The sequence below is a fragment of the Chiloscyllium plagiosum genome, unplaced genomic scaffold (assembly GCF_037043375.1).
Source record: "Chiloscyllium plagiosum isolate Xiang-an unplaced genomic scaffold, Cpla_swu_hap1 HiC_scaffold_15, whole genome shotgun sequence".
Classification (NCBI taxonomy): domain Eukaryota; kingdom Metazoa; phylum Chordata; class Chondrichthyes; order Orectolobiformes; family Hemiscylliidae; genus Chiloscyllium; species Chiloscyllium plagiosum.
In genome coordinates, this window is record NW_028270153.1 from 58,548,928 (window position 1) to 58,562,373 (window position 13,446).

The window sequence follows — 13,446 nt, forward strand, 5'->3', positions numbered from 1 at the left end:
CCGCTCTCTGGCCTATCACCCTCACCTTAACCTCCTTCCACCTATCGCATTCCCAACGCCCCTCCCCAAGTCCCTCCTCCCTACCTTTTATCTTAGCCTGCTTGGCACACCCTCCTCATTCCTGAAGAAGGGCTTATGCCCGAAACGTCGATTCCCCTGCTCCTTGGATGCTGACTGACCTGCTGCGCTTTTCCAGCAACACACTTTTCAGCTCTGATCTCCAGCATCTGCAGTCCTCACTTTCTCCCAGAAATGGGGGAATGTATAATAGGAGACAGTGAAATGGTTGAGTAATACATACTTTGATTCTGTCTTAACAAAAGAGGAGACAAATCAGATACCAGAGATGTTGGAGAACGCAAGACTTAGTGAGAGGGAAGAACTGAGGGAGATCATTATTAGTAGAAAAATGGTGCTGGGAATGTTGATTGGATTGAAGGTGGATAAATCTCCAGGGCCTGATAAACTACATCCCAACATACTTAAGCAAGTGGCTTTTGAAATAATGGATGCATGTGTAATCATCTTCCAGGTTTCTGTCATTCTAGCAGTTTGGAGAGTAGCTATTGTTACCCCAGCATTCAAAAAACGAGGTACAGAGAAACAGGGAATTATAGAACAGACAGCATAACATAGTGGGGAAAAGTCTCAAATCCGTTATCAAAGATTTTAATTAGAAAGCAGTGGCAGGATCAGACAGAGTCAGCATGGATTTATGAAGGGGACATGGTTTTTGACAAATCTGCTGAAATTCTATGAAGATGTAACGCGTAGAGTTAACAAGGAGGAGCATTGATTGGTACATGTGGGCTGTCTGAAAGCGTTTCACAAAGTCCTGCAAAAGAGATTACAGAGCAAGATTAACATGCATGGGATTGGGGGAAGAGTATTAAGATGGTTGGAAGACTGACTGACAGAGAGGAAACAAAGAGTAGGAATTGAGGGGTCCTTTTCAAATTAGCAGGCAGTAGCCAGTGGGGTGCCACAGATATCAATGCGGAGTCCCTATATATTCACAACATATGCTAATGATTTAAATGAGAGAACAAATAGTAACATCTCAAAGTTTACAGATGATACCAAGTTGGGTAGGAGGGTGAACTGTGCAGAGGATCCAGAGATTCTTCAGCATGATCCAGACAAGTTTCTTTTGTGGGGTGGGGGTGGGGGGGAGAGGGAGGGAGGAGTCAATGGCAGATGCAGTTTAATTTGGATAAATGTGAGGTTATTCACTTTGGAAGCAAAACAAGAAGGCAGACAACTACCCAAATGGTTGGGAATTGGGAGAGGGGAGTGTACAGCGTGCCCTGGGTGCCCTTGTGCACCAGTCGCAGAAGGTAAGCACACAGCTGCAGCAGGCGATAAAGAAGGCAAATGGTTTATTAGCCTTCATTGTGAGAGGTTTGTGTTGTTGCAGTTATACAGGGCCTTGGTGAGGCCCTACCAAGAATATTGTGTGCATCTTGGGTCTCCTTTTCTGAGGACAATGTCATGCTCTTGAGGGAGTGCAGCGAAGGTTTACCAGGCTGATTCCAGGGGATGGCAGGACTGAGACATGAGGAGAGACTGATGAGGTTAAGATTGTTTTCACTGGAGTTCAGATGAATAAGGGGAATCTCATTGATACTTGTAATATTGTAACAGGGGGACAAGACAGTGTAGATGCACGAAGAATGTTCCTGATAGTGGCTGTATCCAGAACCAGACACCACAGTTTGAGGTTTTGAGGTAGACCACTTTGGATGGAGATGAGTAGACATTTCTTCACCCAAATAGTGGTGAGCCTGTGGAATTCATTACTACAGGAAGTAGTTGATGCCAAAGCATTGAATGTCTTGAAGAGGCAACTAGATATAGCATTTGGGACGAATGGGATCAAAGGTTATGGGGAGAAAGCAGGATTAGGCTATTGAGGTTCAGCCATGGTGGCAATGAATTGCAGAGCAGGCTGCTGAATGGCCTCCTCTTGCTCCTATCTTCTCTGTAACACCACCCACTTGTAAACATATTGGCATGGTCAGAATACTTCAATGGCTCAGTTGTAGTTGTTATTGATGTAGTACTATTAACTGAGTTGGTTGTTTTAGTCATGTTATTGTGGAGGGGATAAATAGGAACTACAACCGCTCACCTCACAACATTGTCACATGATATACCCTTCCTGTAGGTGGCCTAATACTTGGCAATTTTTCTTTTGCTCCTGATCATACTTGTAACATTAGCTATTCTGCATGGACAACAAGATTTTGGACACAAATTCACTCATGTATGATTGCACACATAACATCATTTCTCCCCTCATTTCAGATTTGTCACTCTTTGACAAAACTTTTTATACTGTCACTTTTGTGGTTTTAATTTACATTCTTTTCGTTGATAGACTCCCATTATGGGATGTTATGGACTAGCCCGGACACTTTCAACACATTTGAAAAATGTAGCCTGGACCCTAGCTTGGCTGGTTGTTTTTACCAGGTGTGATGTAGATATTCTAGGAGTGATGCAGCTGGCCCAAATACTTAGTTTTAAACAGAACAGAATTTATTTGCTAGATTACCAAATGAAACACAAATAACAAGAATAATTTAACCAATCTGAAAATTCAATAGATTTTCCCAACTTAATGATTCTGTTTCAAATTCCTGCAACAGTCTTCATAAAAAACTCTTGGCAAAAAAGGTAAAATCAACCACTGGATCTTACACGAGAGAGAGATGCTCGAGAGATTCAGCATGGAACACCTTCTGTTTCTTTGACCTCAATAAAACTGACTGCTTGCTCTGAAAAGACTGTTAATATAAAACCAAACCCAACCAGAAATAAGCTGAGCTGGGAGAACTTACCGCTTCCCTTTCATTGTCCAAGTTTTTATTTAAAAATACTTGAAAGCTTCCTCAATTAAGTCAACCGAGACATTTCAGAACCTGTGTCTTTACGACCTCCTGAAAAAAAAGCCAAGGACACCATACCCTTGCAAAAGGAGCGTCATCATCACAGGTAGCTTCCCAGAAATGGATGCTCCAACCATGCTCTGAATCAGGCTGGTCCAGAGAATAGCCCACTATTGTTTCTGAACAATGAACATAGGCTGTCATATAGTCCCTTTTTGAATTGAAGATATTTATTGAAGAACAATAACTCCCAGATGGAATACTAACACAATATACATTGTAATGGCTCTTTCCTGAAGTCACTGTGCATCAATATTCCTGTATCCATCCTGCCATGGTGCATATGTGTGGTGTCCATCCCTTTCATACTCATATGGTGATGTTGATGCTACTGTACAGATGGCCAGCACAAATATCCCAATTCTTTGATTGTTTTTAAAATTAAGAACAACATGAAAATTCTCACTGCACATATTGGGGTTCACTATCTTTTTACAGAGGCACCCTAATGATCCAAATGAGATGGGTGTGCAGTATTTCGTTCAGATAATTGATTACCCAGATAATTAATTTTAGCTTAAACAGGGGAAGCCATGTTGATCTAATTCTGTGCTTTACCAGAGAATTTGTTTGAATCTATAATTTTAATGAGTCTGTGATATAAACAAACAAATCTTTTCAGTCTGCAAATTACAGGTTAAAATGAGAAAAAAAATAAACTCTTACCATGAAATCCCAGCATTAAACAAGGTCCTGAACAGCTTCTACAATCACAAGATCATTTACAGTATCAGTGTCTGGGAACTCAGTCTCACAATAGAAAGACAGAAGCCCCACCTCACGTATACGTTCACATTCTCTGCTTTTTTTAAAAATGAACTGCCTGGTAAAATGCCAGAAATAGTGTAAAACACTAACTTTTGCAACGGGCTGTGGAACAACGCTTACCAAAAAAATCTCTAGTCACTGAAGCTTGAGGTGCTAGTGTTTCTTTGATTTTGCCAGTGTTTTCACATCTTCTTCAGTACAGGTAAATACAATACACTTACCTCTTTGATGTAACATTTTTGTGGGATCTTGAAATCTGTTTTGGAGAATCCGATATTCGGAAAATCAAGATTCAGATAATCGAGGTTTCTCTGCAATTAGGTCCAGTGCTTCTACACTTCCTGCTTGTGCATGTCAGATATCACTTCTCAGCAGTACCTTGTATTGTTAACCACATGTTGCACATTAATGGTGAACAGGTCATAGTGGTTCAAGATCCTGTTCATTGCCTTTACATTTCTTTTGATCTCTGATCTGCTGACACAACTTCCTGAGTTGCTTGCTGTGACAACACTGTGCTGTTAACAGATGTATTCTGCCCTGTTTCTCTTGCAGAGGATGCTGCCACAGTGGTGCTGAAATGTCTCCATCAGACAGACAGTTTGGAAACAAGTTTGAGCTATCCCTGGGTGCTTCTTTTTGAAGTCAGACAAGAGAATCATGAGTGGGTGGATTCTGTCTCATACAGAGATCCAGAGGATTTTGGTTTTGCTTTCAGATAGGGGGTGGATTTTTACTGGTTGCCAGTCTTAAAAGCTTGAGTTCTCTGCTGCTACAGTGAAGTCTTAGACAGAGAGGCTTCCTCTTAAAAATTACCAGAGGCAGATTGTTCTTTCAGTGTTTCTTTCTCATAAACTGGACAGAGACAATACGTGAGAATAATAACCATGTAGCTGCATTGCCTTTGCCAAGGGCATGTTTATGGGATGCAGCTTATATTGGAATAACCTATGATTAGTGATTAAATACGACATTATATTGTTAAGTAATCTTATAGAGTAAAGTTATGCCAATTCTTCTTTTTGTTGTATTTTAATTGTGTTGTAAGATTAAGCGTGTTTTAATTACAGCTTTCCAGTAGACCAATCAAATCAAATCTGGAACACACATCTGTTGTGTTTCAACAAAAAGAAAATTGGGTGGAGGCTGTCACATAATATAGTATGGGGGAACTGCTCTGATCCATAACACTTAGATACAGTTCCATTAAATATTATCAAACTAAAAAAGGCTTAGTTATGTCTCTCCAATCAGTATGTTCTCTGGGAGTGTCATTCCCATTCTGTGTTCCTAAGGGATTAAACCAATTGGCAGTGGTTTGCAACCTCATGAGGTTTGTAGGCAGAATATCCACCCACAAGACCCTGTTCATCTAGTGAATGGATCTTCCTGTTCGCGAGATAGCCCTTGCCAGGGAACTCATTAGGTTTTAGTTCATTCTTTCCAACATCCCAGAACATTGGGGATGGTTGGGTACGTGGAACTTCTGTTTTATTCTCATTAATTTACCAATCTACTTTACTTTCTGGTGAAATGGGCTTCCTGATCAGAATCCATCTGAGTGGGGAATGTCCACCAAAGAATCAATACATTAGCTTACATCCTTGCGATTGTTGTTGCAGTGCAATCACATGTCTTGAATGCTCTACTCATCAGTTAGTGTAATCCTTTAGAACTAAACAGTACGTTTCCACCTCAGCATGGGAGGCACAGTCCCTGTAAAGCTCTCTTAATGGTTTCTCAGGTCCCCTTGATCTGAGTTGATGGAGTATTTTAATGTTAAAAATCACACAATACTAGGTTATCGTCCAACAGGTTTAATTGGAAGCACTAGCTTCCAGAGCGCCGCTCCTTCATCAGGTGGTTGTGGAGGACACAATTTTAAGGCGCAAAATTTATAGCAAAAGTTTACTGTGTGATGTAACTGAAATTATACATTGAAAAATACCTTGATTGTTTGTTGAGCCTTTCATCTGTTCGAATACCATGATAGTTTCACTTCTTTCATGTATAAATCACAATACTTTTTTTAAGAAGTTGCATTCTCAGGTTAACTGTAACAATTGGTGTTAGCTAGACAATATGTTGAAGGTGTTAGCCCCTTTTAATGTTGATAGCCTTCCCGGGATGTATTGGCTGCAGGGTATATATTGTTGACACTATTTAACCACCTCACATCCAAGTGCTAGCCACCACCAGTCTTGACGTAAGCTACATTCTTCCCATGGTAATCATCTCATGATGGCATTTGATCAGCGTTTTCCTCATGCATTCTGGGATATTAAATTTTACGGTCGTGGTTCTGCTATTGCTGCAAAGTAAAGTATTGTATTTTGGCAACAGGTTAAGAGTTCCAGAACTTTCATTATACACCATTTCATTTGTTGGGCATGATGGAATACATCCCATTGGCCTGGATGAGTACAGCTTCAACAACACTCAAGAAGCATCACATAATCTAGCACAAAGCAGCCTGTTGATTGGCACCATGTCCACAAATATTCATTCCCTCAATCAACAAATAAATAGCAGTAATATCTACTCTCTGCAAGGCACACTGCTGAAATTCGCCATGTCTCCTCAAACAGAATGTTCTAAACCCATGACCACCACCACCTAGAAGGACAAGGCCTGCAAATACATTGGAACACAATCACCTCCAACTCTCCCTCCAAGCCACTCACCATTCTGACTTGGAAATATATCTCCATTTCCCCAGTGCCATTGTGTCAAAATCCTGGAACTCCCTACATACAGGGAGACCAAGGTGCCTTCCTGCACCAAATGGACTGCAGTAACTTAAGACATTCAGCACCTTCTGAAGAGAAACTAGGATGGGCAATAAATACTGACCCAGCCAGTGATGGCCACATTCTGTGAATGTATTTTTAAAAAATCTTCAAAATGCAAATGGTTTGATCACTGCCAATTTGATATTAATTGTAGGCAATCCCAGTTGATAGCACCTTTATACATATGAACCTCGATGCTTGACAGGTATCAAGAACAACCTCCTTGAAGAAAAACCCTTATCCAGAAGCAGCCCATCACAGAATCTGGAAGTTGACCTGGAGAAGTGAAGAAATCTCATCAGATAATGGAATCATGAGATTTCCAAAATGCATGAGTGTCTTCTCCATTTAGGAATCTTGCAGACTGGCTTCTTCATGCCTGGATGGTAAGAAAAAATGAACAATCAATCTCTCCCTGGATCAACAGGAATCCATCAGTGGCTGCAGATCCCAATATCCTCTGTACTAACCAACCCATCCTTCCCCACCTAGTTCACCCTCTGTAATAGGGTTACTGTATCCTTTCTGATGGAATGATGAGATTCTACTCAGGTCCACATTGGATGTCTGGAATGATCTGGTTGCATAAAACTTCAGGCTAATAATGACCTTGAAGGCTGGAGTAAGGGGGATTGATATGTAATCTGAAAGGCATTAAATCCTTCTGGGTCAGAGCACAGATGTCCACAATTATCTTCTGGCATTGCGACAATTTCCAACAACACTGGAATGGTAATTTCAAAGTTACTGACTGAATGATGGTATTATTTCCATCATATGCCCGCATTTCCCCTTGCAGTTTGTCTCTGTGCTCCTATGGCCTCCTCTTGACCAGGAGGATTTTTCTCTGAAGCTTATCTTCCCCTCTGCCTGATATCAGAGGAGTCTGCTCTTACCTGAATAACCTCAGTTGCTCCTTTTTTGTCCTCAGGGCTTCCACTACTAACCTCTGTTGCACAAGTTTTAAAGACAATATCTTTTATTTTAGTTTTTTTAATTGGAGAGTGAATTGCGAAAAGGGTTGTTTAAAACAGTAATGAACTGATGAAGAAATTTCTGCATGTTTAAAAAGCAAATTATTGAAACCCATTGCAAGCAAAGTTCACACTGATGTATTGTTGAAGTCATGGGGGGAGGATGTCTGTAACCTAGCTAGCACGGGGGAGTATTTGTGAGAATGTGAGATCTGGATGGCATTTTAGCATTCTGAAGGGATTTTCTTCATGATAGTCCAACTTTTGTCACCGACAACAGCTCATTCTATTCCCAGAATTCCTTTCCAAACAAAAGCAGCAGCTGTAACATCTAGCCTTTACTCTCCTTCCTCCTCACTGTTCACGGCTCTGAATACCCCTGCGAGGTGAAGGATTGATTTATGTGCACTTCTTTCAATCTGTTCCACTTTATTCTCTGTTCAAAATGGAGTCTCCTGTACATTGGGAAGACCAAACACAGACTGGATGACCATTTTGCAGAACACTTCAATGTAGCTTACAAGCATCTCACTGACCTCATTTAGAAGACAAGGCACTGTTTGTTATGTCGAGCTTCTTTGGAACAGTGCAGCAGGCTAAGTCAATGTCAGACTGATGGCAGGGTGGAGATACAAAATGACATGTCACTGAAAGCGACAGGACACAGTTGTGAGCTGCAAAATGGTCCTCCAGTCTGTGTGTTTGTTCTTCCCAATGTAAGGGAGGCTCCACTTTGTGATGTGTGTAGTTTTACTCTGTCATGTTATTTCTTCATCGAGCAATTCTGGATTAGCCAGGATAAGAGCTGCAGATAAAGTAGTCCTTACTCGTCTAAAGTAAGAAGTAATTTAATGCTAACTATTATCTTATTTCCTTACTCTTCTACTTACCCTATGAAGGGAATACTTAACTTTTTAAATGTGTTTCTGTTCCAACTTTGCAGCTAAATTTTTCATTCCTAGGTGCCTTTCTACCTCAGATGGAGCCATGTGTGGTAACTTTATACACTTTTTACTGTACTCCAGTGATTCTGTACTTGAGCACCGATGATAATAGAGTCTAAATCAAAATTAATTAAACCCTTCACTAATTAGTACACAATATTTTACCCATTTCACTTATGATTGATGTCTTGGGTTTACCATAGGATAGTCAAATCTCAGATTGCAACAGTTCTCACGAACACTCATATGGAGTTTAAATACTGAGATTGAGCCTATTGGTTTGAATGGCTGTATCTGTGCTTAAATACTATGAACTGTGTAACACCAAACCAGCACAGTCCTTACTTAATCTACATGTGATTGTCTGTGAGATGATGTGCACATATTGACTGAGCTAATGCCGATATTTCTCCGAAATAGAATGAATCAAATAATTACATGATAATAATTACCTCAATTTCTTTTCACAGAGTTTCAGGCAGTGTTTGATATGTTTGATGCTGATGGTGGTGGTGACATCAGCAGTTGGTTGAAATGATGACAATCCTGGATCAGAACCCCACCAGAAAAGAGATGGATGCCATCATTGAGGAAGTGGATAAAGAGAGTAAGAAAGCATTTTCTTAATAACATTTAGCAATTTCAATTCATTAAAACATTATTTTGTTCTCAAAAGTTCATAGTTAACAGTTGATAGATCTTATATTTCAGTGTTGCCTTAACTTAGGAAGTGGCACCATTGACTTTGAAGAGCTCTTGGTGATAATGGTGAGAAGGATGAAAGAGGAGGTGAAAGGATTCTTCAAACAACAGTTGGTGCAATTATTTCATGTATTTGATAAGTGAGTTTGATGTTCGGCTAATTTGGTGGCACTGTGGCCATGCAGAAATTCGATAGTTTCACTGATGTATACATTATAAAATGAAAGACTTTGCTCAAAGAGCAGCAGAACAAACAGAAGAGCACAACCACTTGAAACTAAATGTAAGAAGGGGAACCGGCTAGCTCAGAATTTGAGTTTCGAGTTGAATATAACTTCTTCAGAACAGAAGTGAGGTAGCAATGTAGAAACATTAGGTGTTAGAACTGGCTAGCAGAACCAGTAATTGCCAAACATGCATTGAATCTTGGTTCATGCACATTGTATGTCACATGCAATATCTTTCATCATTTTATACAAAGGATATAGGGGCTCCAGAGATGGTGCTTATAGGAGCTACAACAATGATACCAGAAATTCTTGGGTATGCACATCAGGAGATGATTAACGGTTGAGTCTATTTTCTCTTCAACAAAGAAGACCAAGGAAAGATCCATAGATGCATGTAAAGTTAATAAGTGTTTTGGTAGAGTAGATAGACAACATGTTTTGACTTGAGAGAGGTGATGGGATAGTTTGGAAATGTCACTGGATCAGCCAGCCAGTGGCCCACACCATAATCCTTCAGTGACAAAAGTTCAAATCTCATCTTGAGAGCTGATGAATTTGAAAACCCAATTTATATATCTGGAACATGAAACTAATGTCAGTGGAGACTGTGACAACCGTCATTGATTGTGGTGACTCCTATCTTGTTCACTAGTGACCTTTAAAGAAAAAATGTGCCTTCCTTACCACGTTGGCCTCAATGTGATCCCAGACCAACAGAAGTGTGTCTCAATCTTAACTGCATGGTCAAAACACATCCCTCCTTGATGCACTGAATGCTTTTTATGCTGACCCAACAGCTCCAGACGCACTTGCTCCCTCTGTCACTGCTACATATTTCAGTTCAGTCTTTTTGACCAAGTAAAGGCATTGCCTGAGACAGAGACCCTGCTGTGCAATGATAACCTGTGCAGATCAGTGTTCCCCACTGGTAGAAGTATTTGCTGACATCTTCAACTTCTCCTTGCCACAATCTGAAGTCCCCACCTGCTTCAAGAAGACCACCATCATCCCAGTACCAAATAAATCACATGCAATGTGCCTTAATGATTACTGCCCAGTGGCTCTGACCTCCATAATCATGAAGTTTAGTCTTGGCCCACATCAACTCTAGAGTGCCAGCCTGACTCTACACCCTACCTACCAATGAAATAAGGTCACATCGGACACCATTTCCCGAGCCCTACACTTATCCCTGGAACATCTGGATAATAAAGGCACCTATATCAGGCTCCCACTGATCGACTCCAGCTCCGCCTTCAACATCATAATCCCTACAAGACTAATCTCAAAACTCCGAGACCTAGGTCTCAGCTCTGCCCTCTGTAGCTGGATCCTCAGCTTCCTGACCCACAGACCACAATCAGTGAAGATAGACAACAGCACCTTCTCCACAATAATCCTCAGCACTGGCACCCCTCAAGGTTGTGTTGTCAGCCCCCTCCTGTACTCCCTGTACACCCATGACTGTGCAGCCAAATTCCATACGAGTGCCATCTACGTTCGCTGAGGGCTGGATATCAAATAATGATGAGTCAGGATACAGGAAGGAGATAGATTGCTTGCTGTTGTGATGCAATAATAACAATCTCTCTCTCAGTGTCAGCAAAAGAAAAGAACTGATCATTGATTTCAGGAAGGAAGTAGGAGGAGGACACGCCCCTATCTACATCAATGGAGCTGAGGTGGAGAGGGTTGCAAGCGTGAAGTTCCTTGGAATGATGGTACTATCCTGGAGCTCCCAATGGATGTGATGGTCAAGAAGGCACTACAATACCTTCTTCCACAGGAGGCTAAGGAACTTTCGCATGTTGATTAAGACCCTCACTAATTTTTACAGATGCACCATAGAAAACATTGTATGAGAGTGCATGACAGTTCGATGCACAACTGCTCTATCCAGGAGTGTAAGAAACCACAGAAGGTTGCCTGCATAGGTCAGATCATCCTGGAAGCCAACCTCCCATCAATGGACTTAATTTACACATCTTGTTGCGAAAGAAAAGCTGCATCATCAAAGGCTCCTCCCACCCTGGTAATACTCTCCTACTATCTCTTCCATCAGACAGAAGATACAGAGCTTGAGACATGCACCAACAGGTTCAAGAACAGGTTCTTCCTTGCTTTTATTAGACTATTGAATGGACCTCACTAATTCCAAATCATAATGTTGACCTTGCTTTTGTGCACCTCCTTGCAGTTGTAATCTTGAATACTTCGGTCTGGCCAATCACCCGACAATCTGTAAGGTCCTTGTTTCCTAGAATCTGCCTGTACTGTTTGCAAGACATAGATGCATGTGAAAACAATAAATCAAATCAAATCAAACCTAATAGCTGAACAAGCAACTCTGTTCAAGAGCAATTAGGCATCAGCAACAATACTGTCCCTGTCAGCAATGCCCATATCCATGTAAAACGTGATGGAGAACATAACTAGAGACCATAAGACCATAACTCGAGAACATAACATAAATAGAAGATATTCAGAAAAGCTTTCATGACCAAAATTTAGGAACAACAAAGAGTACAATTAAAGATTACAACAGCAATTAAAGGGAAACTGGATAAAATTGAAAGGAACAGGGGCTTACAATGACATCTTATTTTTAGTTGCTTTCAGAGTAGAGGACGTAATATTCAATCCAGGTCATAAGTAACTTCAGACATTGTGTGGCAAGTATAGCATCTTGGATGGGACAGGTGACTTTGAACCGAGAGTGTCTGAAGCTCTTTCCTGAGATGTTCATACATCATAGATCTGTTGTAGACCATTGATTAAAATGGACTACTCAGATTGGATTATATCATGTAAGAAGAATGGCTGGATGACAGTGAAATTATATAGATCTGATCGCTTCTCATGTCGAAACTTCTATTTTGGTGAGGCAGATAAAACTGATTGTTGACTTTTCTTGCTGATTCGGGATTGCTGATGGGTTCACTTATTGTGACGAGCTGAAATATCTCTTCAATGCCTGTAGGGAGCATAACACAGATGAGGAAGTTGATGAACACATGAGGGACTGGACAAGAATATTGATGGCAAATTTGACTTTATTGATATGTACAAATAATATAATAAATTAAATTCATTAGTGATATTATATAAGTTTACTATTGAGTATTTAAAACATGTATGTTTTCAATCAAATATCTTCTTCACTTTACAGAATGGATGGAGATGATGGAGAAAACCACCAAGATTCCTTAGCACTTCATTACTAAAGAATTATCTCGCACAGCTCTCATACAGAATCTGTTGGTCCTATTATCCTAATGCTCAGTCCTGCTTCCTAGATCACCAAGCATAAATGATTTAATGATTTAATGAATTGTATGTCATTGTCACCCTCTTCTATAGCCAACTGATCAGACATCTGAAATAAACAAGATGATTGCAAAGAACCCAAATCTGTTAGACAGGACTGGAGCAACACATGAATCATACAGAATCATAATTGCTACAGTTCTGTCTGAGTAGGTGGAATCAACCTCCCATATACAAAACTCTTACTGATTTTGCTACCAAAATAGAACACTGCACAATTTATTCAAAACTCTTTCTGAATAAAGTTAATGTCTTCATTTCCAGCAAATTGCTGTTGCATTTCAGTTGGTGAATGATGTGGATTCTCTGGGTTTTTGTTCTCTGTATTTTTATGCTGTATTTTCTGCAGATGACAATTTTGAGTCCTCTGGGCTGTAGGCTGCCCAGACGGAAGATGAGGCGTTGTTCCTTCAATTTGCAGTGTGCTTCATTAAGGCAATGGAGGAGGTCAAGGATGGTCATGTTGGAAAGGGAGTGGGAAGGGGAATTAAAATGGACAGTGATTGCGAGGTCCAGTCAGCTCTGGCAGACCTGGTTGTGATGCTTGGCGAACTGCTCCCTAAGTTTACGTTTGGTCTCCCTGATGTAAAGAAGACCACATTGGGAGCACCTGATGCAGTTAACTATGTTGCAGGTGATTCAGGTGAGCCTCTGTCTCACCTAGAAGGCCTGTTTGGGGCCCTGGATGGAGGAGAGGGGCATGGTGTATTGGTAGGTTTTGCATCTTTTCTGGTTGCAGGAAAAGGTACCTGGAGGTT

At 40.7% G+C, this 13,446-nt stretch overlaps 1 pseudogene; it reads left to right on the forward strand.

Annotated features, from left to right (window-relative positions):
• The first annotated feature begins 346 nt into the window (after positions 1–346).
• Positions 347–12,434, forward strand: LOC122559950 (troponin C, skeletal muscle-like; annotated as a pseudogene).
• Positions 12,435–13,446: the final 1,012 nt, after the last annotated feature.